We start from the raw sequence: 27459 nt of genomic DNA, 5'->3' as shown, positions 1-27459 counted from the left end.
ATTAAATGTCAAAATAATGCTCAGATAATACATTAGTTAATTAAGGCCCGTAGACAATCATGGCTGGCAGTTTGTGTAGAATAAAAAATAAGTACCTACGTATGTACTTACATAAATTAAATAAGTAGTAAATAAGTCACAATATTTTTTATCTAATCGAGCAATTTCTTATTATTTTATAACCGAAAGAAAGTCAAGTAACCTATTAAAATAATTAATGAAGGCAAAATATTCTGAAAACACAAGTTTCGGCATACAATTATCCCAAGTTAAGTTATGATAATTCTATAGCCTGTTTTGAGCCTCTATAATAAAGTATTTGATATCTTCATTATCTAAGATACCTACAATAACTCACAGTACCAAACAAAAAATGTGGATCCTACCTAATATAATAAATAAAAAATTTCAAACCCTACAATCAAAATAACAAAATCGTAATTCTGCTGTAAACCATCAAAGCTACTGAAAAGTTAATTGACTATAATAAATTCAGTAACATTTTTGTTCTATTAAAATGCAAATGTTCCAAACGAATCACATTTAGAATCGAACTCTTTTAGGTTCACTTACAGGCACCGCTATTCAGATTACTTCGAGTGCGAATTGAATCAAATCTCATTCAATAGAAGAGTTATATTTCAATCCTTTCAGTTTTATCCATAGCGTGGAAACACGCGAAAATGGTTCACTGTAAATGAACAATTTCTAGATATAGTTTCGGGAAAATATTCGAAATTGATTACGATATCTATACTTTCAAATTGATTGTATTTAGTCTCACAAATTCACGTTGGTTTGTATCAATTAAGGTTTAACTACTTCATATTAATTAATTCTTCTTTCTACGAAAATAACAGCTAACAATGATACAAAGATCAAATATTAACTATATAAGCTTCAGCTTACACGTATCCAAACCAGCAAAAAATACTCAACAAAACAAGTGATAACTGCGTTAAAAACAACCGACTTCAAACTTGCACTTGCAAAATTTACAAATACCTACAGACAAAAATGCTCATAAAATAAAAACTACTGGGCCTATCCGAATAAAATTTTTATGGGACCAATTCGACACCATCCCGCATCGAACAAAAAAAGAATCACGTAAATCGGTTCAGAAACCTCGGAGTAATCGGTGTACATACATAAAAAAAAAAAAATATACCGGCCGAATTGATAACCTCCTCCTTTTTTTGAAGTCGGTTAATTACAGCGCTTTCAATAAAACATCAGAATAAGCTGCGCGTACAAGAATTTTTAAAATCACTTAAAAATGTTGAGATTACGGGCTTTATTCGGTAGTATTTAAAGTCGTGGAGTAAACCCTTGTTAGCTACATCCGCAGCGCTAATACAGCTTTGCATACTTTCGACAATCTCCGCTTAAACAGCTGACTCGCCGAACTCATAAAGCGAGGATTTGCTGACTTGCACAATATTGCGGCCATTGTCGGGCTACGTGTTACTTAATTTATATTGTTTTGAGTGCCTTCTGTATACAATTTTTGACACGCTTTTCGTTAGAGTGGATTGATACACGGGTTTTTAATTATAGTGAAATATGAGTGCCTTCCTAATACCTATGTATGATTCTCAATAGGTGATGATAACTGTAGAATATAAATATATAAAAAGTTCGATCATAACATATACATATAGTTGCTCTACATATTATAAACACATAATTAAAGTAACATTAATTGATAAGCAAAAGCTAAGCTAATAGTTAAGCTCGCGTATAGGTATTTAACTGTTGCTTGTATCATCATCATCATCATCATCATCAGCCTTTCGATGTCAACTGCTGGACGTAGGCCTCTCCTAATGCACGCCACTGAGCCCGGTCGTTGGCTCTTTGCCGCCAGTTATGGCCAGCAACCTTGCGGACGTCGTCACACCACCGTGTAGCAGGACGTCCTACGCTACGTTTGCCGAGTCGCGGTCTCCACTCTAAGACATGTGTGCCCCAGCGGTTGTCCGTTCTGCGGCACATATGACCGGCCCACTGCCACTTCAGCTTGCTAATTCGTTGAGCTATGTCGGTTACTTTAGTTCTCTGGCGAATTACTTCGTTGCTTGTATAAAAAGTTTAATATAAAAACAAAACAATTTACTAAATAAATTGTAAGACTAACCAATTCATTTAATTTTAGAGGGTCCTTTCTATCCCAGATGTCAACGCGACGTAGATAGGACTTGAGGGTTAAAATAATACACACTACACTTCAAACTTGAAAAGACAAAAATGCTCATAAAATAAAAACTACTGGGCCTATCCGAATAATCGAATGGGTGTCGAATTGGTCCCATAAAAATTTTATGGGACCAATTCGACACCATTCCGCATCGAACAAAAAAAGAATTACGTAAATCGGTTCAGAAACCTCGGAGTAATCGGTGTACATACATAAAAAAAAAAAACATACCGGCCGAATTGATAACCTCCTCCTTTTTTTTGAAGTCGGTTAAAAATAGCAATTCCATATCCTTATTTATAAATTGTAAGTATTAGGTATATAACTATTATAAATATATCTGTTTAAAACTGATTAAAAGTATTTACTGAAAAAAAGTATTAAATATGTAATACTAGCGGTCCGCCCCGGCTTCGCCCGTGGTACATATTAACGTTTTCTCTACATAAGAACCATCCTCGTACTTCAAGGAATATAATAAAAAAAGAATTATCGAAATCGGTTCAGCCGTTCTCGAGTTATGGAATTACAACGAAAAGTGGCATTGATTTTTATATATTAGATTGTATGTGTAATATTTTGTATCTGCGAATGATTTCGTGAAAATTACAATTATAATTACATACTATGAACTAAAGTTTATTTAAGGTTCTTGAATGTAATAACACGCGTAATACCCTACAGAGCCCACAAATATGTGGTATGTTTAGATTCATACATTAGTAAAGAGCTATTAGCAAATATTAACGTACACGTGTAGAGGGTCTGTTCCAAAATTTGCGAAATCATAATTCAACTAACATTTCATGAATATATGTGAATACTTGTCTGAACCACCAATAAATAATAACCTGTTACTATTCATACACATGTAAATTGAGGTACTCTTAATATGTTATTCAGGATTATAATTCAAGATAAGTAAATTAATCTAGAATTCACCTTCAAATTCATTTAATTCTACTAATATTATGAATGCGAAAGTTTGTGAGGATGTGTGTGTGTGTGTTACTCTTTCACGCAAATACTACTGAACCGATTACAATGAAATTTAGCTTACATATAGAGGGTAACTTGGATTACCCACGAATCCCACGGGAACGGGAACTATGCGGGTTTTTCTTTCAAAACGGGGGCGAAGCCGCGGGCGGAAAGCTAGTCTTTCTTATAAGGGTATATTATACAGAATACCAAATGAAAACTTGGATCTTTTTTATATATTCTAAGGACACTTTATACTAGATATTTTATTGTTTTGTTGTACGAAAGTTTTACGTTACAACGGGAAATGTTATTTATTACAGGGTATACAGCTCTACTCATATACCAATATTTCATTCAATTCTTTTACCTATAGTTATATTGTAATACTAGTGGTCCGCCCCGGCTTCGCCCGTGGTACATATTTCGCAATAAAAGGTAGCCTATGTCCTTTCTCGGGTATCAAAATATCTCTATACAGAATTTTATGCAAATTGGTTCAGTAGTTTAGGCGTGATTGAGTAACAGACAGACAGACAAGAGTTACTTTCGCATTTATAATATTAGTATGGATATTCGAATGTTATATGCTCATACTTCTAAATTAAAATAAATAGAACTTACTGATGGAAATTTTATCTGATACAAATGAAAATTGCCTCAAAGAAATCATATTAGAAAATAATAAATGAGGCAGCGGGACGAAATTCTATTTTTTTAGGACATTCTGTTTACTTTGAAGCAATTTTTTGAAATGTAATAAACTTCTAAGGACCACAATAATGTCAATCTCTATGACTCTGAAAGGGGACGTGAAAGCCTTTAATAAATGATCACAGCTTAAAAGAGTTTCAGTGTAAGTACCAAATGCAATAAAATATTTACTCACATAGAACCAAATATATTTTGTATGTTTGTTTATCTTGCTTATGTTATAAATGCGAAAGTTTGTGGGATGGATGTATGTGTATATGTTTGTATGTTTGCTACTCTTTCACGCAAATACTTCTAAACCGATTACAATGAAATTTAGCATTTATATAGAGGGTAACTTTGATTAACATATAGGATAGGTTTTATTCCGGAAATCCCACGGGAACGGGAATTATGCGGGCTTTTCTTTTAAAACGCGGGCGAAGCCGCGGGCGGAAAGCTAGTTATATATTAATACATTTTCGCCATATTTATAACTGTCAATTCCACTCGTAGCAGTTTTTGGAGAATGATAATCTTTTCAATATATTGACAATGTTAAAAATGTACCTAATATATTAACTTATGGTATGGAAAATAGCATCAAGTATTTTTAAAGCATGTATTTAAATATACACACACAAATATATAAAAACACTGACAAAACCTACATGAATACAAAAAGATAACGTAATAAATTATATACAAAGATATGGCCGTAAAGCCTAAAGCACGCGTAACTTCATTAAAATATGTTGAATATGGAAAAGTTTTTGCATGGATATGAAACTGTGCCTCATTTTAGCTGAAATTGTAATTCTCCTTTAAAATATTACTTTCGTGACTAAAAGCGTTTTCCTACTAAATATTCATTTATGCCAAAGTTAAGGTATATTTCTTTATAACATAGTATAGCACCAGTATTAGTTAGATAACTAAACCAAACTTTATTTAAAAAATCACTCCTATTCATATTAATTTATAGTTTAACTAGCGGTCCGCCCCGGCTTCGCCCGTGGTACATATTTCGCAATAAAAGGTAGCCTATGTTCTTTCTCATGGTCTAAAGATTGTCTGTGACAAATTTCATCAAAATCGGTCCAGTAGTTTATGAGCCTATTCATTACAATCAAACAAACATTTCCTCTTTATAATATTATTAGCGGTCCGCCCCGGCTTCGCCCGTGGTACATATTCACGTTTTCTCTATATAAGAACCATCCTCGTACTTCAAGGAATATAATAAAAAAAGGAATTAACGAAATCGGTTCAGCTGTTCTAAAGTTATGCGCTTACCAACACATTTTGGGATTCATTTTAATAATATTATAGAATGGTGATAATGAGGATTTTTCGTATTAACATATTTACGATCAGCATAATTTGCTTTATAGTTCAGGATACATCGCCCATTTTTGCAAGTGACTACTATCAAGCTAATTTTCCGTTTGTAGCTTTATTTTGATGAGACGCCCAATAATTTCGTGTACGAAAGTCTCGATTGTGGTAGCTAACAGAGATAACAAGGATAAAAATTTTTGATTTGATCGGAACAAGTATATCTTCAAATCTCAATTATTACTTTAATGCAGCATATTGATACAAAGGATGAGCCCCTGATAACAGAAAAGTTTCGCGTAAAATCTGGGTCAAAACTGTTTATAATTCATAAATATTTTCTTTACTGACAGACAAGGGTGAGGGCGCGTCGGGACAAATTATTCTCTTAATAAGTCTTCCTGAACACTTAAAGCGGACCATTTATCAAAGTTAAGAAGTGAAAAAATGAAAATCTTAATACTTATTCTTTATTTCGTATAAAAGTTAATCAACAAATGAACAAGTTTTTTATGGAATTTTACCATAAAATTAAGCAACGTGTAATAAACATCGAGTTTATAATATTTTATGCATAACAATTATTGTAATTCATTTGATACGATATTTTAACCGTTGTACAAATTACCACAGAAATTACACTGAACGCGTAGGTATACCGTGAAAGCTATTGGCTACATAATATTATAAGTACATACTTGTACCAAATATAATTAATTATAAGGATATAAAATTATAACTGATTCGTTAGATCTGGTTATAATATAAATATAGAGTACTAGGTTTCCGCCCGCGGCCGCGGCTTCGCCCGCGCAGTCAAAGAATAAATAACCCGCATAGTTCCTGTTCCCAGGATAAAAAGTAGCCTATGTCCTTTCTCGGGTATTATGATATTATCTCCATACCAAATTTCATGAAAATTGGTTCAGTAGTTTAGGCGTGATTGAGTAACAGACAGACAGACAGAGTTACTTTCGCATTTATTATATTATAGTATGGATATTGATATAAATAAAACTAAACATATGAATAATTTTAAGCTTTATCCAATAACAATATTCTGAAACTACAAAAACGACAATATCGAATAGAAAACTTCTTATTTTAAAGTTACGAAAAGGCTGGACTTGAATTAGTTTCCTTTGTGATGAAGAGAATCAAATTAGATTCCTGTAAAAGTTTCACCGTATTTTCTATGGAAGTTCGCAAATCGTAAGCGAAAAGTTTTTGATTGTTTTATCGCATTGGGAGTATTTATTGCTTTTGGCTTTCAATAACCAGATGGTTTTGAGTTTTATTTACTCTTTAAAAAACAATTAACTAACGCTACGTAACTCCATTATTCAATAGCTTTTGTGATTTACTTTTGAAATTAAGTAGATAAATTCAAAGCGATTTCTTGTTTATATTGAATATGAAAATATTGAGGTGACATAATCAGTGATTCATGGCGACCGTTATATGCTTTTTTTCGTAATGTATTAAAGGCAGATACCGTGATCATTTCTCATTAATACAGCGATAAGTGGCCGCTTTGATTAAGTTCCTACACGCCTAAAAAGCAAAATTATGTGCCTCCACATATTATGTACCTACTTTATAATTATCCAACTTCTTAAAAGGGGAATATAGGTACTATGTTCGTCATTGTGTTTTATTACATAACTGTATCGCTTTTAATAATGTCACTCGTTCTAAAGTGTCCTAAATTACATTGCTTATAACACTTGTCAAATAACAAATAAGACAGGCGTATAGTTAGCGGGTACCTATATTACACGAAAAGGAATAGGTATGTAATATGTAACAGACATGTAGAAAAGTGCAGCTGACGCTACGTTATGAACGTCTTATTGTATGCCTTAAATCTTCGCAAGTTATTCTCAAGAGAAAGGAACATTTGCGATGAAGTTTGGTTATTGCCTCTCAAAACTTTAAACTGTAAAAATATTATACTTTCAACGATACCAATTTTCTTAGGCTATCAATCAAAACTTCGTAACTAAAAGGCTTATATTGACTAAAAACTTCTAGAATTTTTTCATAAAAATGTTTCGCTAGCCATGAGTAATTATGGTAAACATAAGCTGTCCTTCAGTAAATATTGTGGAATATAATTTTTGATGAATTTTCATTATTTTTCATTCTTTGATTTAGATGATTGATTTAGAAATAGGTAGATTTTTTAACGTGCCTTCCGAAGCACTCAACTAAAATAACGCTAACAACTTAGTGGCCATCCATCAAAATGTTGACCGCGCCTTAAATTGCTTAACCAGCTGGCAACTCACCATACGCAAGTAAATTGTTTAAACTATCGAGAGGTTTCAGTGTTTTGTACGAGAAAAAGGCAATGAACATTATTTTTAGAAAATATACTACGAAATTCATATAAATATATCTAATGTTTATTCAATAGCTTGTTATATTGAAGTAAAAATATATTCTATAGAATTGATATAAAATATTTTCGAGTAAATTTCGACATTTGAGGGAATATGCACAATTCGTAATGGCTCATGACTGAAATACACTAACGAGCCCACTTTGCACAAAATGTTACTTCTGTGCCAAAAAATAGTCTGCGAATTTAAAACTAAAGTCAACATTTACCTTTGTTCGGTAAGTAATCAGCTAACATTTGCTGTGCAAGAATTTTAAGATTTGGGATTTCAACACGATTCCTTTTTATAAAAAATTCAACCGCACAAATTCTAACGAAATTAGTTCTTTCTTTAAATAATTGTATAAAAATCTGATGAATTTTAAAAAAGAAAGCCAAGTTAATGTGTATTTTATACGTATTTTTACAGCATACGAAATATATTTTATAATGAAATATATATACGTCGTAATACCTAGAGAAAGAGCATCCTCTGTCACGTTTCAAACTTAATTAGCGTTGTGAAAATACCGCCCTTGGTCTTTTGTGTTATTATTTATTATACCTCAATTTTAATTTTATATACCTCCCTATATTTTATTACATGAAAATTAATTACTTACTTTATAACCTTGTTTAAAAATATTATATATCAATGAATGATTTAATTCTTTTTGAGTAAAATTATTATTGAACGATAGCTTAAACTGTTTTAAAATAGGTATATGCTAAATATAGCACATATTACAAAATCATTCAAACTCAAACTCAAAACTCAAACTCAAATATTTATTTATTCAATTAGACTTCTTCAAGAAGCACTTTTGAAACGTCAATACATATTTTTATTATTTTATTTTATTTTTTTTATTTTACGCCCGCGACTCCGTCCGCGCGGAAAAATTAAGATTAATTTTTTTTCTACGTATTTTTTCCGGGATAAAAAGTATCCTACTTTATGCCCAGGATAATAAGGTATAATTATACCAAGTTTCATCGAAATCGAACCGTTAGTTTTCACGTGATGCCTTCACATACAGACAGACAGACAGACAGACAGACGGACAGACAGACAGACAGACAAAAAAATTTTTAATCAAATATTTGGGTTTGGTATCGATCAAGTAACACCCCCTGCTATTTATTTTTTCAATATTTTCAATGTACAGAATTGACCCTTCTACAGATTTATTATATGTATATAGATTTACCACACCATTATAGCATTAACATTTTCTATACAAATGATTATACATACCGTAATCCAAGTCTCGTCATAGAATAATAATTGAAGCTCAGGCAAGTTGCATACTGCGGTTATATCCTACTTTACATCCTAAAGTTTGGCACCAACTTATCGGTGGAGTACTACTTTAGGTATACAGAATATCTAAAACTACCAAGTTTTCGGTATAATTAAAACGCGAAATATATTTACCTACTAATAACAAAATTTTTAATAATATAAGGTGTTACTGCATACATTAATTGTTTTATTTCATATTATGTTTAAGGGTTTTAGTAAATATTGATAAGATATTGAATGAAATGTTAGGTATAATTTCGAGGTGTCATCGACAAACCTGAATTTAAGGATGTTTGTGTTGCAAGTGCAATGTGCAAGTTTTAAATCCTGATTCAGCACATATTTTAAGCTACTGCAGGCCTTCTATGAACTTTTTGCCTTAATCCACCTCATCTACCAAGTGAAGGTTGGTAGATTTTATCTTCCAACTGCGTGAAACTGTAAATATTTGTATGATGAATAAAAATAACAAATACTATGTACGTTATTTACCCTTTACAAACCTCGTATCTTATTATCGTAATAACGTTGAATTAGTCACATAGGTTGGTTGTTCAGAAGCTTTGGCGTAGTTGCTACGAATGCTACAGTAACGCTACGTTTCGTAGCGTTTGTATACGACGTTTGTATTGCAATTTTTTCACAATTATAATATATCTTATATTATAATTTAATAATTATATACCCATGACTACTATCACTCGGAATTTGATAAGATGATTTTATTTCTCGTTATTCTTTAATCATATTTTTAACAAAAACGTAGTATTGCGCTTTATTATCGTGTAAATAACCGTCACTAGAAAATATACAAATTTATTATAGTGTTATCCCAGACAGTTTACCTTTAATTATATCTACAGCTATATAGATTCGCTGACTCCAAATATTAAAAACATCTATAAAAGTAAAGTAATATTTTTCGTCGTCCATTGTTAAGAAAAAAATTCTGAAATAAAAAAGGAAAAAATTCAAACCTAAGTATTCATACTTTTCAAAAAGTGTTTAAGCGTTCTCAATTTAAGAGATTGTTTTTTCGTGAACATTCGCACTCAATAATTCAATAAATAGTGGTTGTGAACTTTGCGAAAATTTAAAAAAATATATATTAGCAACGTGATGATAACTTTACTCGACAATCCGGAAATATTATTGTAAGCCTTTCATTTTTACAAATCGAACATCTTATTCAAATTCACATCTGACATACAAATAAGGAACTTCATCCCAACAAAGAGAAAAAGCTTGCAGAGAAACACGTCTTATAAAATCTGGGGGCACGGTAGTGCCCCCGCCAAGACTAGCCAAAGAAGAAAGCGAAGCGCACGGGCACTAAATATCTTTTCTCGAAGCGCTTCGACGTTTTTTTGAACCCTCATAACTTGGGTTTGGATTATGCTAGATCAACAAAATTTTCGGGATATATTGTCAATAGCGGACTTATTGAACATATTAAGTTTTAATTACATTAGCTTTTATATTTCAGATTTTAAAAACGCTAATTTCGTCACTGACTCACTGATGATCATCAAAATTCTTAAGGTATTTCCTAATGTCCTAGAAAGCTGAAATTTTGTATGTAAGCTAGTATTAGCACACAAACAACAAAAAAATTATAAAACTTGTAACTTTCATCCCCCAACCCCTTAAACTAGGGGATGGGAGTTTGTATGAGACCTGTAATTTTAAATTAAATTTTGATGACGCTAGAGGTCTAATCTAATAATCTAAAACTTGGTTCCCCAAGATATATATATGTATAGGTACTCCTTGTTAAAAAAAAATATTTAAAAATTTAATCGACATATATCGAGACATATACTTCAGATCAGATCATATAAATATGAATAGAAGTGTTGCGAACGTCTCCTGCCTCTTCTTCTCTTCTTCTTCTGCCTCAGACACAGACACAGACACAGACACAGACACAGACACAGACACAGACACAGACACAGACACAGACACGGACACAGACACAGACACAGACACAGACACAGACACAGACACAGACACAGACACAGACACAGACACAGACACAGACACAGACACAGACACAGACACAGACACAGACACAGACACAGACACAGACACAGACACAGACACCGACACAGACACCGACACCGACACCGACACAGACACAGACACAGACACAGACACAGACACTGACACTGACACTGACACTGACACTGACACTGACACTGACACTGACACTGACACTGACACTGACACTGACACTGACACTGACACTGACACTGACACTGACACTGACACTGACACTGACACTGACACAGACACAGACACAGACACCGACACAGACACAGACACCGACACAGACACAGACACCGACACAGACACCGACACCGACACAGACACCGACACAGACACCGACACAGACACAGACACAGACACCGACACAGACACCAACACAGATACAGAGAGAGACACAGACACAGACACAGACACAGACACAGACACTGACAACGACACCGACACAGACACAGACACCGACACCGACACAGACACAGACACAGACACAGACACAGACACCGACACAGACACCAACACAGACCCAGTCACCGACACAGACACAGACACAGACACAGACACAGACACAGACACAGACACCGACACAGACACCAACACAGACACAGACACCGACACAGACACCAACACAGACACAGACACAGACACAGACGCAGACACCGACACCGACACAGACACCGACACAGACACCGACACCGACACAGACACAGACACAGACACCGACACCGACACAGGCGCAGACACCGACACAGACACAGACACAGACACAGTCACAGACACAGACACAGACACAGACACAGACACAGACACCTACACAGACACAGACACAGACACAGGCGCAGACACCGACACAGACACCGACACAGACACAGACACAGACACAGACACCGACACAGACACAGACACAGACACAGACACTGACACTGACACTGACACTGACACTGACACTGACACTGACACTGACACTGACACTGACACTGACACTGACACTGACACTGACACTGACACCGACACAGACACCGACACAACCACAGACACCGACACAGACACAGACACCGACACCGACACCGACACCGACACCGACACCGACACAGACACAGACACCGACACAGACACCGACACAGACACAGACACCGACACAGACACCGACACAGACACCGACACAGACACAGACACAGACACAGACACAGACACACACACACACAGACACAGACACAGACACAGACACAGACACCGACACAGACACCAACACAGACACAGACAACGACATCGACGTTTTTTTGAACCCTCATAACTTGGGTTTGGTCATTTTCGGGATATATTGTCAATAGCGGACTTATTGAACATATTAAGTTTTAATTACATTAGCTTTTATACTTCAGATTTTATTTATATCTAAAAAACGCTAATTTCGTCACTGACTCACTGATGATCATCAAAATTCTTAAGGTATTTCCTAATGTCCTAGAAAGCTGAAATTTTGTATGTAAGCTAGTATTAGCACACAAACAACAAAAAAATTATAAAACTTGTAACTTTCATCCCCCAACCCCTTAAACTAGGGGATGGGAGTTTGTATGAGACCTGTAATTTTAAATTAAATTTTGATGACGCTAGAGGTCTAATCTAATAATCTAAAACTTGGTTCCCCTAGATATATACATATATGTATAGGTACTCCTTGTTAAAAAAAATTAAAACTTTAATCGACATACTTATAAAATTTTGTTGCAAACAACTTACAAAAAGAAATGAAATCCCACCAAAAACATTTTCATGTTAAATGTTGCCAAGACGAGCCCATATGACTCGCACTGTCAAAAAGTTATCAGATCTCATGTAGAGCGAAGCTTCTAACACTATACGCCCTAACTCTACAAGGCCTAACTTCACAAACTCTACACCTTAGTCAAAATATGTGGCTTGGCCGTTCGTTACTACAAGAACTATTGTATAACACAAAAGTAATGCACAGTGAATTAATTTTTCACCTTACGCCGAAGTGAATGTAGCGAAATGGCCAAGCCACATATTATTTTGACTAAGGTGTAGAGTTTGTGAAGTTAGGCCTTGTAGAGTTAGGGCGTGTAGTGTTAGAAGCTTCGCTCTACATGAGATCTGATAACTTTTTGACAGCTTGGCAACATTTTACATGAAAATGTTTTTGGTGGGATTTCTTTTTTCCCCTTATATGAAGCAATTTTTGTTTTATATAAGGAACATGCTCAGTAGAAAATGAACTGCATTTACAAATAATGACGGAGAACTAAGGTATCGTAGACAAAGGAATATCATCTATACTTTACTAATAGTTTTCCTTGTCTTTCAAAAAGAAATAGGGAAAGAAAAATCGTTGCAGGATCAAGGAATAAAGAGAATCTATACGTAATGCAATGTTTATCACAAATACAGAAACAGAAGTCTATTCTGTAAGAATTTGGTTCTCATAAATTCCAGGAATTGATTAATTTCGATACTCCACTCAATATTAGCAATGTTTGGTTTGTCTTGTTGCGGTATTTAATGTGGCGAGCTTTGCAGGATATTGCTGTTCTGTATTGGGGTAACTGAACTAACTGTATCACCTGGTTTGAAGCTGTATCATAGATACAGCAATTAGTTAGATACAGAGTTGTTGCTGACATACGACAATCTACAAAGCAATAATAATAGAAACAATGCAATTCTCTACTAAACATTTTTTTTTATTGGTAGTCTTTAATCAGAGAAAATTGAATTTATTTCAATTAAATAGTCACTGCATTAAATAAAACAAACTTCCCGCTGTCTGTCTACCTAGATGTTTACCTAGATCATTAAATTTACGCAACGGATATTGTTGCAGTTTATATTAACAGATAGAGTGATTTAACAGGAAGATTTTAGTGCAGTATTTGTAAAGTTTTAGACAACGCGTATAGGAAGCAAGTATAAAATAAAATAATGATTAATTATAAAATACAATACATACTGAAGCCTAAATAAGAATAATAAAGAAAATTTACTCTAAAAGTGTTGTGCCCGTTGCGAACGTGACCCATTTCAAAGCATGCACAACTCCCATGTGATGAAAACAATATCGTTGGACATTTCCTGGACATTCCTTATTTTAAGACATGTTAACCGTCACTTTGATACAATTGTCACTTTTAACAACGGGCTACCCTCTGTAAACTTCCCGGCCCTTGTTTTGGGTTGTCAAAGCTATGTCGGATACTCCACTCAAATTATAAATTTATAAACGTATAAGTTAAAATATTATTATTTTATGGTGGTATTGGATCATTTAGGATGTTAGATTAATAAACTACACTACAATAACTTAACTAGTTTCGTTTGTTAATAAATAACTAACTGTCAGATGATAAATACCCAAGAAATATGAAATAACCACAAATCTTTAATTTGTACTAAAAATTTAAATGTTATATTTTATTATGTTCTAATGGAAATCCTTTATTTACAGATTCCTTGCAGATATTCGAATCAGGCACCATTCATACACCTTTATGTAAGTAGGCATATATACCATATTATATATATTAATGTTAACGCATATTATATTTTAAGTACAGATATACCTATAAGTAATGTTATTTATACAGGTCTTCTCTGGTCAAATTAATAAAACCGTACAAAATGTTTACATTTCAAAAGAATAAAAACCTCGGCGCACAAAAAACATACGCTTTTAATTCTTTAATTGTATAGAATATGGCGCTCAGATTTGCATCACAATTGCAGTATAAGCCAAATGTGTATGAGAATAATAAGTAGTTAAAATAAAACACAATTTATACTGTTGTATGAAAAAGAGGGTTCACCGTCCGCATGCAAGTTTCATGCTATAATCCTTACACCGTCAATATTTTAGCCCGTCTCGTCTACGTTTAAACCTCGCTGGATGCTTTTTATAATTCTGCACGTTGATTTAATGTAAGTACATATGTACCAATGTTAATAAATAATAGTAATACAGAAAAGTAAAAATAGCCTTTATTCTATACTAGCGGTCCGCCCCGGCTTCGCCCGTGGTACATATTTCGCAATAAAAGGTAGCCTATGTCCTTTTTCGGGTATCACTTATTCATATTTTACAAACAATTTCTGAGTTGAATCCAATTTCCCTACCTCTGAACTTTATAAAAATCGCACGCGAAACTAGAAAAAACTGGTTCACATTTTAATTGAATGTCCATCAAAAAGTGGAATCCATCAACTTGCTGCACCAACAATTATTTATGATAGTACATAAATAAATAAGGAAGGAAAACTATCGTCTATCATCGTGTTAAATACATTTCATGTCTTTTTTAATAATCCTATTTTTACAAAATAAATATCGATGCACTTCATTTAATATTTTGAAATTTATACGTATAATGAAACAGATATACAGACGTTTATTTTTTTTTTCATGGCTCATCTCTTAGTGGACACAGTGTGTATTGAAAGTACCTTTTAACTTATATAAAAGTACATGTTAGGATTAATTACGTGTGTTGTTTCAAGCCCTAATAAAGGCGTAATTAATTCTTAATGTTCCAACTGTAGCTATAAATCATCTTCTAACATAACGAATTACTTCTAACCGGGGCCTATGTAATTAATAACCAAATAAGAGGAAAATATAAAAGGGATATAGGCTCAGATCTATTGCATACTAAATACGGATGGTTCGTTATGAAAACAAAAACCAAATTTATGCGATAGATAAAAATATCTAGAGTAAAAACTCTCATAGCTTTTTTCCATTATTTAAATGCAAAATTACAATGAACGTCCTATTTTATTTAAAGATGGCTGTGTCAGGGTATAATGAATTAATTTTACATATATATAAGTATGAACTCTATCCTATTTGTGATTTTTATTATTTAACTAGCAGACCGCCCCGGCTTCGCCCGTGGTACATGTTTACGTTTTCTCTCCATAAGAACTATCCTCGTACTTCAAGTAATATTATCTATAAAAAAAAATTACGCTTACGAACACAGTATTGCGATTCATTTTTATTTATTAAATAATTCCACTCAGTAAAATGAATCTACAAAATATAATTAAAATTCCCAAACAGTTACTCGTTCACTTGTCTTAATACTAACAAATCTTTTAGAGTTCATAAGATTAAAATAACAATTAAACGAAGCTCAGTTTTATCTTGTGCTAAATAACACTCGTGAGAGCTTTTGGTGTCAAGAGAAATAAATAGTTCACACAATTTAGTACCTACTTACTACACTAGTAGTATCTATGGTAACAATTTATGGTACGTTGTTAGACAATCTAGCTTCAAGGAATAAATTTAATTAAACGTTAAATAGATAATACACCACAGTTAATAACTGTTCCTACTAGTAATATCAAACCTTTATAAAATATTCAATAATCCAACTATACTGAACTCTCACATTGTAACAATGTGTCATTTACAAAAAAAGTGTGATTTACAAAACATTGCACGAATTTTGGTGTTTGTCGTTGCTCACAATAAGAAATATTTCAATGTTTTACGAAAGCCATACACTGATTTACCTAGAAAAATAAAACCGCAAAAGTAGGCTAAGATCGGGCTCGTGTCGAAGTTTTCAAGGCCGTTTCGCTTTGTTTTACATCTATCGCCAAAAGCTATATCAAAACAAAAGAGAATGCGGGTCACTTAAAGAGGCGACATAGACCTTTTGTAGAACATTATACAGTATCTTTGTGCGTCTAGGACTATGATCTCGGAAAGTTCTTTCTGTTTTTACAATGTATTCAGCGTCTGTAAACTATGCTCTTTGTTGTTTGCCTTTTTCAGTACCGTACGTAACAATAATTATAATATGACTTTCTTGCTATTTAAATACAAAAATAATTGTGGGACAAATTACTGTTTGAATAGAGTATAAAATCATATTTAAATGAATTCGTTCTCTTCACCGAATTCATAAAGATTACCATCAACTCCTTTCTAATTATTTTCGAAACGTTACCCATCTTTAGCCGCATTGTTAAACACCATAAAATTAAACACTGCTCTTTTGTAATAAAACCCCTTCATTGATCCCAAATCAAAAGGGTATCAAAATCAGAAACAAAGTTTTCATCGAACCGAATGAAAGGATTCCGTTACATTCTCAGTTCAAATTGTCAAACTTTATCAATAAGGTTTTACAATAATTAATGCTAAGATTAATTTTGTGTACAGTACACGAAGATTGTTAAGAACAATGGGTTATATCTATAAAATAAAGGTTCTTCCTTTTATCCTAAATGTTTCCTTTTTAAATACACAGTTAACAAAGGTATTGTTATCTTTATAAACCTTTATAAATTTGCAGTTAGGTCTTATAAAATAGAGAATCAATGATAATCACTAATCAGTTTGTAATTTAGTTGGTATTAAAGGAAACAAAGAGCTGTAATTACTTACTGCAAAACGCTTCACGCAACTCGCCTCACTATAACGTAAATAATTTCTACTTTTAGATATATCAAGCAGCTTACAATATTCTATTACCACCAAGTGGACTAACCATTACCGTTTGGCGTATCCATAATCGAATTTAGAAATTGAATTCAGTTGAAAAATACGCAGAATATAAAGCAGCTATACAAAATAAAATTCTAAAAGGTTGCGAATATAAATTTATCAATATTACTTACCTTTTATTATAGATTACGGTTTTTTTAGTTAGAAAAGGGATTTATTAAAGAAGAATAATAATAAACACACGAAATATGTAAATTTAATTAATTACTAACAAATTAACAACCGCGTTGAGACACGACCTATTTTCTCGACTCGTATTAGGCAGGAGATATTACATGTCACACACTCGCATCTCAATAAGACTGTGTAATCTAACAAGATCAGTGAGAGTTCGAGCTGAAAAAAGCAAATTATTCAACCAAAACATTCGTAACCGTAACACGTTTCTAAAAGATGTTTTCAAGTTTCATTTAAATACTCCCATCATTGCCGATGATTAGGGACGACGTATGTCTAACGTACTTACCCAAACATAGTTTACGGCCCCATTAACTTCTGCCTCCTAAATCGTATTATATAAATTATACCCTGAATAGTGGTCGAAGCACTGGGCGTTAGTAATCAAATGTAGGTACCATTGTTCTGAACACGCTTGATCCGAATCCCTTTTAGTGAACATAGTGTGGGAGGTACTTACATTGCATTGCAAATAGGGGATTATTTAAATTGCTACAGCACTCTACTCTGAAATCATGAAGTCCTATAAGCACTAAAAATGTTAGTGTACCTACCTTTATAAGAGGATTTTCAGTAAGCGGATGTTTTAATATAAATTGCTTTGATGTTTCTTTAGGATTTGTATATTAGTATTCAACTATTGCACTATAACACAGAGACTAGTAACACTTTCATACTTTTAAAAAAAGATAAAAATAATTATAAATATTTATAATTGAAAGCAATCTGTAGTTAATTATCATGCGTCTTTTTTTAGATAAAGAACGTGTAGATTCCGTGATTATGATTCATCCAAAAGCATAAAGTACGAACATAATCACTACATAGTATAAAACATAGTCACTTTCTCTGTCCCTATGTCCATATCTATCCCTTGTGTACCTATGCTTAAATCTTTAAAACTACGCAACGGATTTTTATGCGGCTTTTTTTAATAGTGATTCAAGAGGAAGGTTTTAGTATATAATGTATTAGGTTTTAGACAATGCGGGCGAAGCCGCGGGCGGTAAGCTAGAAGTAATACGTAAATATTAATTCGAAACTAAGTTATTAAAACATTAAACGCATATTTCATGTTAACATAAACGTCAACGTAATTATGCAGATACTGCTTGAACAAAATTCGTTTCATGTTTCGCTTTGCCAACCATATTAACAAATGATGTCTGCTCAGTAAAGAGACACATTTGAGCAGCATTTTCCGTAAAATTCCTTCAACGAAAGGGCTTGCCATCTCTCATAAAAGCTGCTTTGAGAACAAGTCGCTTTGAAATCCCAACTAACAAAACTCTCACATCACTTTCACGAATTCGTATATTACTATATAGATATAAGCATACACATGGACAGATAGACAGACTTTGTTTTATAACATGTTAAATGAAGGATTAACAATTCTTTTATTTTATAATTAATGAACTAAGTAAAAATTTTCAAGCGAATTAACTCGACAAGATTTGTAAATAATAAATACCATAATTCTTGCTTCTTCAGATTACGGTCGACTCAAACTTAATTACCTTAGCGAGAGAAAGAATTACCCTAATTATTAATTAACCACGAAGTAGGTACTTAAATATCTTACCTAAATAGCATAATTTATTGCTTTCAGGATATTTTTATAAACAAAATATAGATTTTAAGAGTTTCGTCTCCGCTCTAGATCAATTTTTTTTTATTATTATGACATTGGCATTTGGCCATAAGCTAAAAGTTCCTCTTCCTTATTTGAACATTGAATGAACTTTATAAAATAAATGAGCCGAATAATTAGATATTATTTATTAAATATAGGTATTATATGTATAAGATTACATAGGCAACTAAATACATTAAATATTTTTTGCAGGAATCGGTTCAAGAAAAACTAAAATGACTTATTGCTAAACATTGCCGGAGAAAGTGAACAATACAACAATATTAACATACAAACAATTGGTACAATAGATTTCCTAGCCCAAAAGTGTTGTAACAAATGGCTGGTTATTTTCCGAGCGGTTTCAATTGCGTTGCGATCTCAATAAATATTGGTTCGGAGTCGGTGCAGGTGTTACACTGCCCCCTGGTGGGAGATTTGAGAAATTCCTCTTCGCTTTGTTTGCTCGCAAATTGGAGAATAAATTGTGTATGCGCGTGTTTTGCTAAATCATAAAGGTATTACAGTTAAATGTTACTGAATTTACTTTTGAGGAATTCGTTGAAATCATGCTTTATATTTTATATTTTACTAGCTGCTCCGCGCGGTTTCACCCCCGTGGTCCCACCCCTGTTTGTCGTAGCGTGATGACACATAGCCTATAACCTTCCTCGATAAATGGGCTATATAACAGCGAAAGAATTTTTCAAATCGGACCAGTAGTTACCGAGATTAGCGCGTTCAAACAAACAAACAAACTCTTCAGCTTTATAATATTAGTATAGATACGAACAATTCTAATGTGGTAAAATTTCTAACTTTGCATGTGTGTAGGGATGATCTTTGTATGTAATGATGTGGTACTAAGCCGCGGCTTCGACCGCGCAGTCAAAGAAAAACCCGCATAGTTGCCGTCCCCGTGGAATTTCCGGGATAAAACCTATCCTATGTCCCGGGGTAAAATGTAGCCTATGCTAATGTATCAAAATATCTCTATACCAAATTTCATGCAAATTGGTTCAGTAGTTACGGTGTGATTGAGCAACAGACAGACAGACAGAGTTACTTTCGCATTAATAATATTACTAGCTTACCGCCCGCGGCTTCGCCCGCTTAGTCTAAAACATAATAAATTATATATTAAAACCTTCCTCTTAAATCACTCTATCTATTAAAAAAACCGCATCAAAATCCGTTGCGTAGTTTTAAAGATTTAAGCATACAAAGGGACATAGGGACAGAGAAAGCGACTTTGTTTTATAATATGTAGTGATGAAGTATGGATTAGAACGCTACTACTACTTGACTTGAAAAATAGCCTATGTCATTTCCCTATTCGAAATACCTAGGCTATTTTCAAGTCAAGCAGCTTGTGTAAATTCATATGACTGTATGAAACTATATTCGTAATTTATGTAGATAAATACTACAAAAATACCTACTTTCTTTTAAAAACTAAAATCTGTAACCAAACAACCTACTTTCTTTTAAAAACTAAAATCTGTATCGTAAAACCCTTTCTACTTAATCTAAGAGCTACAATCAAGAATAGTTCGAATGTAATATTGAAATATGGAATGTAAGTAATATTATTCCGCCTTACCCATGATTATAATTCAGTTCAAATATCCTCGGATCAGTAAATTCCAAAAAATATTATGATTTGTTCAATTGATATTCATGAACGAACGGACCGTAAAAAGTAATATCGAATTATCCCTAAAATGACAATTTTCATCTCATATTCGTTGAAAAGTATACTCATTTCATACAAGTATAAATGGAGAGAGGCTGGAGTAATATTGAAATAAGTATTCATTGTTACTTTGTAAGGAACAACTTGATAAGGGTAGTCGACTAGCTGATAGTACAGGCATCGCTGATATGAGCCTGGTTAACTAAACTGAATAAGCTTTGAATATATTTGAGTTGATGTTACAGTTATAGAATACCTATAAAATTTACAACTTTGCTTTTAAATCTTTGTTATTTTTTTCTCATATCATTAATTAATTATCTGTAGTATAATTTTATTTCTTAGACGTCATGTATAAGTATAACGAATTTGATGATTTTTGATTGTTTTCATTTACTTACACAAAAAAGTCGGATATTGAATATACTTTTAACTGTAATGAAGACATCTAATAAATTTTTGAACGAATAATTATAACCTATTCATTATAAGCAAATAGGTATATTAATTATAATTTATGATATTAACTTTCGTGGAATATGATCGTCCATCATATTCCACGAAAATTTACTTTCGTATATACCAATAAATAATAACCAATGTCCCACCAATATCTATACTCCAACCAAGTTCTAATAACAGCATAATATACCAATAAACTGCAATCAACACGGATTTTGTTAGAAGCTATGAAGCAGAACTATGCCCTTCAACATACGAGTGTACCAAGGGGAATTCAATTTCGAGCTAAGGCTCACAGCATCGAATGCCACCGCATTACGAGCTACTGACGAGAATATCTACTTACAGATTGGTACAAAAGGCTTTTACTGTGGTACCGGAATGTTCTAGCACGTTCTAGGCTCTAGCAAAATATATCTGAGATTACCATTTATAAAAAGCTTACAATGCTTGTTACTAAATTATGTTTACTGTACCTACAGCGCAGTCATTTCGTCTTCATAATTTTGATGAAAAGTATTGTTTTTCAAGACAATATCCAAATTTTAATTATCACACAAACGACCCAATCTGACGTTTTAATATTACCAATTTTACTATTAATAAAGTTCTAATATTCGTTTGTAATATTTCCATTGCTTCGAAGGTTAACCCTTTAAAATGCATTATTAATTGCGTCTACTTATTGATTAAAGCGACATATCATTCATATACGAACAACTGCTCCATTTAATTGTGAGGATTATAACCCTTTAAAATGCATTTTAATTGCGTCTACTTATTGATTAAAGCGACATATTATTCTAACTGCTCCATTTAATTGCATACAACAGACCTGTTTCCAATATCCAAGTAAACTATCTCAATATATGAAGCGTTATGTAAGGCACTCGAGTTTAATGGAGCATAGTGTACGTCGTGCACGCTGCATCACAATGTCTATGCGTTTGTCACAAAGCTTTGCTTCGAGAGACACTCGATTTCCTTACATGGAAGCCGCAGTGTTGAATAAAATGGCTCGTAGATTAATAGGACATTGTTGGGGATATAGGGATATAGGTAGGTACTACCTTGGTACTACACTAATATTGTGGCTTTGTTGGAACAAAATCTAATAAGTAAAATTCAGGCCTGGATATAGGAATAAAGGTACTTATTAATATTGTGACACTTTGTTAAAACAAAATCTAATAAGTAAAATTCAGCCCATAATGAATAATGTGGTTAAAGTGAATGAAACGATAGTAATAAAAACTGCAGTTCTATTATATCAACGAAAATCTAATTAATTTAAAAAGTATCTATTTCAGATTTCAATATTCATAATGTGTTGGTTGCCCAAAAAAATTTCAATAGCAAAATTGATAAGTGCCAATTAAGATAACAAGATTAAAATCATGAGAATGTTTAAATATCTACGCGTTCTTGTTATAAGTTTGCATTGTTCTATATTTTCACTTTCAGCGTTAATATTTCACAACTGTAGCTTCCGCCCATACAATAGCCCGCATTGTAAAGCATCGTTTATTATTCATCCACTAAATTTTCAGTACGATTATACATTTCAACAGTTGTTCCGCGAATTTTTTAACTGTACTGAAGAATATTTCACTGACAATACCTAGCAGACGAAGATTTTTTTCTAATGACATTTAAAATTTTTATTTTAATAAGTTTGCACATTGCGGTATTGTGTGCAGTTTTAAAAATGTTAACTATACATGAAAATTAAATCATATTTAGAAAAAAAACATTTCTTCGATAGAAAACCAGTTATCATTTTGCTAAGTATTGTATTTAGATTGACATATTTCAAATGAGATGCGAGATATTACTATTCTATGTTAGATAAACTTCAGTCTTCCATAATGCCAATAAATTCCCTTCCCAAACTGTGCCATCAACGCTTATAGCAGGAAGGCTTACTGGAGCCTAAAACAATCCTTGCGTAGGCAAAGGATTAATGTGTGGACTCCGGACAAATAGACAAAATGGATAGGGCAGTATTTTAAACTGGCAATTCTGAATATCAAGTTGAATTTGGAATAACGAATAGAGCAAAAGCATTGTTTAACTAAAAAGTTGGCGAAGAGAAAAGGATAGATTCAAAGTTGTCTTTATTTAGGTATAACTAAGGCTTAGAACTAAGGGTATAACTAGTAACCTAAGCTAGTAACCATGCCGGTAACATAAAAAATATTGTAGGTTTATGGCAGACATATTCTACGAGTATTTTTTATAACCGTTAAAATATTCAGAATTAATGATGGATAGCCAAACATTGTTCGGATATTTTACACAATATTTCTTGAATATTTCCCTCGGCATTTCTATGTACTAATTTGTCATTGTCACCGAAAATCGTTCGAGAATAGAATGGAACAATGAATACGCCATTTTGAGTTTCGGGCACGCAATTAAACAACTGCTCACATTGTTGATCAAATATATTGAAAACATTGTCTGCCGAGTTTGGAAGATTTTGTATAAAATATAATGTCTACACAAATTAAGCACCTGGGTACATCGAAACATTGTGGATAAACAATAAGGTCTTGTTCCTATTTGTTTACTTTTTCTGTAGTACTTTATTTGTAAAAAATAACGAAAAAAATTAGCCATTAAATTCTCTAATAATAATAATATTATACCTATGTTCATGTGATTGGGAAATACCAACCATAATCTGGTAAAAAGTTACATTAAATAGAAATTCAAAAATGTGTTGAAAGATTTTGAAGTACGATTTTGTAGCTTTCTAACTCCTCCAGCATTCAGCTGTTTTCACCTTACATTTTTATCAGATCGTCCACCCCTCCCGCTCGAGATAAGAGAAAATCCTTAACACTAGAAAATACAAAAATATACTTTCACTTACTAAGATTATGATGATTTTCTTAAGTAGATTGCTGTTGCGCTCAAAATATATTTTAAGAAATAATTTACCCTAAGTTAATGATAATGATTTTGTCAATGATGAAAATATGTTAATTGAAATTATTTATTGTTACATATTAAAATACATTGCCATTAATATTATGGAATTAAGGAAATTTCCAGATTAAGTAAATAGGTAGCTTTCGTAAAATTTTGTAAATTACACATTCGTTCTCAATTCCTTACGCAAATTTTATTTTACATTTAAACTTTTATCGTATTTGCTCAGTAAATTTCCTAATTTGTCTTTGCTTTGGTTTCCGGCTATGAAGATTAAATCTTGGCCCTCGAGGTAATTAAATTAAACATAAAAAAAATCTGAAATGTAAATGGTTGTTGTAATCTGTTGTTGTCATAACTAAATGCTTCATTTTTATACTTGTTTTACATTTCACTTTACAGTACCTACTGAGTCTCCTATTTAGTGTACCTACTTATATTTTGAAAGTAGCTTTTTTGATTAGGTAATTAATTATCAAGACAGCTTAAGTTTTCCGATATTTAAACAAAATAAAAAGGTACAAATCAAAGACATCATTTCACTAACCATAAACAAGGAAACGTATCTTTCCAAAATAGTAATATAATCTGTGTACCCCGGAAATGGGAGAAAGGAAAATCCTTCACATCTCATCGAAAAGCACGTTTGTAGAGATAGTGTAGTTGTTTACAAAAAACACGGAACGAGGAAAACAGTAATATTCAGGCTAATTTATTATGGAAGTACCTATCTGTAATTTTTTTCAAGGAGAGAAATCATACGTAGACAGACCTATCAATTTTGATCCTTTTATTAGGTTTTCATGTAAACTGGTTGACTCCATAAAGTGTAGATACTTATCCTATTCTAATATTGTGCGACAAGAGAATAAAATTGGGTATCTACTCTCTATATTTCAGTCTTAACCATTTTGGACATGAAAATAAGACAATTTAATTAGGTTAAGTAAACATAAGCTACCGTAGATAGTTAAAATAAACAAGAGTTGAAAATTTCGTGGATATCAAAATAAATAGCTCGACTACCGACTCCATTTGATAATTGGGTACCCAGGCTCTTCTCTCTAGATAATTACGACGATTTAATCACATTAACAATTTAACATGTTTACATGAAAACTATTATAATTATATTAGGTACATATTTTAAAAGTAGATTTTCTGATTAATTAGTTATTAAGAAGCGCTTAAGTTTTCCGATATTTAAACATAAAACTAAAAAGGTACTTACTTCGCTAACAATCTTAATTAATTTTGGAAAGATAATTCGTCTTAACTCGCCAAAAATCCGCCTGAGTGGTTAAGTAATTTCTTCTAGTTAATTTTTGCAATATATAATAGATAATTCAACGCTACGTGCACATAAATAATAAAAATAAAAATGTGCTCTTATCGAGGGAACCAATGTGTCATCGTCATTGTTCAGAATATGAGCGTAAAACAATAGGGGTAATTGAGATCGCTGCCTACGACTCAGCGAAACTTGTGCACTGCCTGCGCAATATACTTATCACCCATTGCTGACAGTGTGAAAAGACCAAGTGCATAATATTTATTATATTAAAAAAACTTCTCTTGTTCTCTTACCAGCCTTTTGACGCCTTACTTACATAGATAATAATTAATTAATTGCTATTTCTAATTTATTTTTACCAATAAATAAATAGCCAAATATATCTTATGTCCTGCTTTTGTAAAACTATATTAAGTATACTTATTATGTGTGCGATAAAGAAGATAGTTATTATATACTATTGTTGTACATAAATGCAATTTCATAAAAAAAATAAATGAATTAAGTAGTTGGTTGTTTAAAGATACCTAAACTAGAGTAGCGTTTAGCTACTATTATGTATTCTGTGACAAAATCAGAGCTAGAGATCACCATTTTCTAAACTTGTAACTTTGATTACTCCAATTTGGCTTAAAATTGATGAAAGCTAGAGATCAAAGCTAGAGATCACCATTTTCTAAACTTGTAACTTTGATTACTCCAATTTGGCTTAAAATTTCAAGACAAACTAAAACGATGTTGTTAAATGTTAACAGATCCGATAACATCAAAGACTGTCCCAAGTCCCAGCTCATAACAAAGTTAAACTGCACTTAAGATGGACTCAAATCGTCGTCTTACTTCGACCTTAACTATACAAGATAAAAGATTTGAAATAAAAAGTTATACAAGATCGTCTATATCTATAATGAACAGTATGAGTGAATCAGTAAAAGCGCCTTTGTAGGTATGTATATTTATTAATTCTTATATTGCAAAATAATAATTACAGAGCTACGCAGTGAGTTAGACGAATAAAAAGAATACCAATTTTATTCATATCGGATATTTTATTTACATACCTACTTACATTTTACTTGTAGGTACCTTATCTTTCATTGTTCCTAATTGAATAAACTGTCAGTACAAATTTCAAAGGGACTTCCTTAGGGACATGGGGACGTCTTACAATATTTTTTCATGCAATTTGACGGTTTTTTTTTTACAAGTAGACCGTTATTGAATGTTCTTTCTAGAAATCTCGAGAAGTTATTTAGATATTAACCTGAACACTAAGCCTGAGCATATTATAAACAGAATCGAAAATGATTTATTGCCTTACAAAAAATCACAAAGTAGCTACCTACGTAAGAGCCTCAATAAATAAACGGAAGTCATTATAACTTGTGAATAAAACGGGAATTTAAATACCAGATATTAAATAAATATCTCGACTGGCTTCGAATTAGTAATTAACTGACTAATGAGAATGAACTCAGTCTGTGGAATGATAAAAATTAATCCGGACGGAGTATTAAAATGGGAATTAAAACGCCGAGGGTTGAATTATTTTGTACCTACGCGATCGGCTAATAAAAGAGAAAATATTTTTCTCATATAATTTTAATATCTATAGGTCTACCAGAATCTGATGGCATATTTATATTTGAGAAATAAAAGATTTTCATGTGGCAACTTATTTGACAACTATCAAATTGGTTGTCAAATTATTTGTCTTTTTTGTAGTTGATGAATAATTTTTAGGATTTTGTCTAAAAAATCTTCGAAAATGTCGAAAA

At 32.6% G+C, this 27459-nt stretch overlaps 1 protein-coding gene across 3 annotated transcripts in view; it reads left to right on the top strand.

Moving 5' to 3' along the window:
- The window catches only part of LOC123691566 (CD151 antigen-like), a 139632-nt gene that overhangs the window by 103061 nt on the left and 9112 nt on the right, over positions 1-27459 (top strand). For all 3 annotated transcript variants that reach the window (XM_045635998.1, XM_045635999.1, XM_045636001.1), the window contains one exon: positions 14411-14455. The gene's annotated coding sequence lies outside the window, so the exon portion shown is untranslated. The remainder of the gene's footprint in view (positions 1-14410; positions 14456-27459) is intronic.

The sequence above is a fragment of the Colias croceus genome, chromosome 5 (assembly GCF_905220415.1).
Source record: "Colias croceus chromosome 5, ilColCroc2.1".
NCBI lineage: Eukaryota > Metazoa > Arthropoda > Insecta > Lepidoptera > Pieridae > Colias > Colias croceus.
This window is presented reverse-complemented; position numbering and strand designations above follow the sequence as displayed.